Source organism: Cebus imitator, unplaced genomic scaffold, assembly GCF_001604975.1.
Source record: "Cebus imitator isolate Cc_AM_T3 unplaced genomic scaffold, Cebus_imitator-1.0 Scaffold148, whole genome shotgun sequence".
NCBI lineage: Eukaryota > Metazoa > Chordata > Mammalia > Primates > Cebidae > Cebus > Cebus imitator.
Genome location: NW_016107463.1, coordinates 902,255 through 902,984, shown reverse-complemented (window position 1 = coordinate 902,984; position 730 = coordinate 902,255). Strand labels below are relative to the sequence as shown.

General features: G+C 48.9%; 1 long non-coding RNA gene across 2 annotated transcripts in view; it reads right to left on the bottom strand.

Moving 5' to 3' along the window:
• Positions 1-428, bottom strand: part of LOC119473308 — a 40,520-nt gene extending 40,092 nt beyond the window's left edge. For both annotated transcript variants that reach the window (XR_005202511.1, XR_005202510.1), the window contains exon 1: positions 245-428. This is a non-coding gene — a long non-coding RNA (uncharacterized LOC119473308). The remainder of the gene's footprint in view (positions 1-244) is intronic.
• Between the last annotated feature and the right edge of the window lie 302 nt (positions 429-730).

Genomic DNA, 730 nt, shown 5'->3' with positions numbered 1-730 from the left:
TCATGCCTGCAATCACAGCTACTCAGAAGCTGAGGCAGGAGAATTGCTTGAACCTGGGAGGCAGAGTTTTTGCAGTGAGCCAAGATTGTGCCACTGCACTCCAGCCTGGGTGATAGCCAGACTGCCTCATACATAAATAAATTGGCAGCAGCCAGCAGGGAGCTGATTGATTCTGGAAAGAGCCCTGAGTCCCGCCTCCCGGCCAGCACCTTGTGAAGACCTCAGCTTCCTACCCTGAACTCACCTCTTGATGTCTCCGAAAAGGACGTTGCCCCTTTGCCAGACGCAACCAGCTTGCTCTCCTCCAGCACCAGTAAAAGCTTCCCAGGGGGGTGTTCTTGGGGAGCTTGCTTCCGTGGGCCCACTTGTCCACTGTCAAAAGCCCTTGGCCAGGAGCCCCTGCAAAGCAAAAGCCCAAGACACCATCCACCTTGGTCCTTGGGAGAAGGTGAAATCAAACAAACTGGTTACACCTTGGCAAATCATTTGGCCTCATTGTGCCTCAGTTTTCTCATCTGTAAAAAGGGCTTTTACATATTACTCACTTTATAGGGTTGTAATGAGGCTTTTCTGAGAGGTTTGAGTATATGTAAGAGGCATATTTGGTACAGTGCCTTGCATATAGTAATTGCTCAGTAAATGCTCAGTATTGTGGTTGTTAGCTGTAATTTAAAATCTCTCCAACCCTAAACAAGCCTCACTGAGCAGTTCAGAAGTTGCCAGGGCTTAT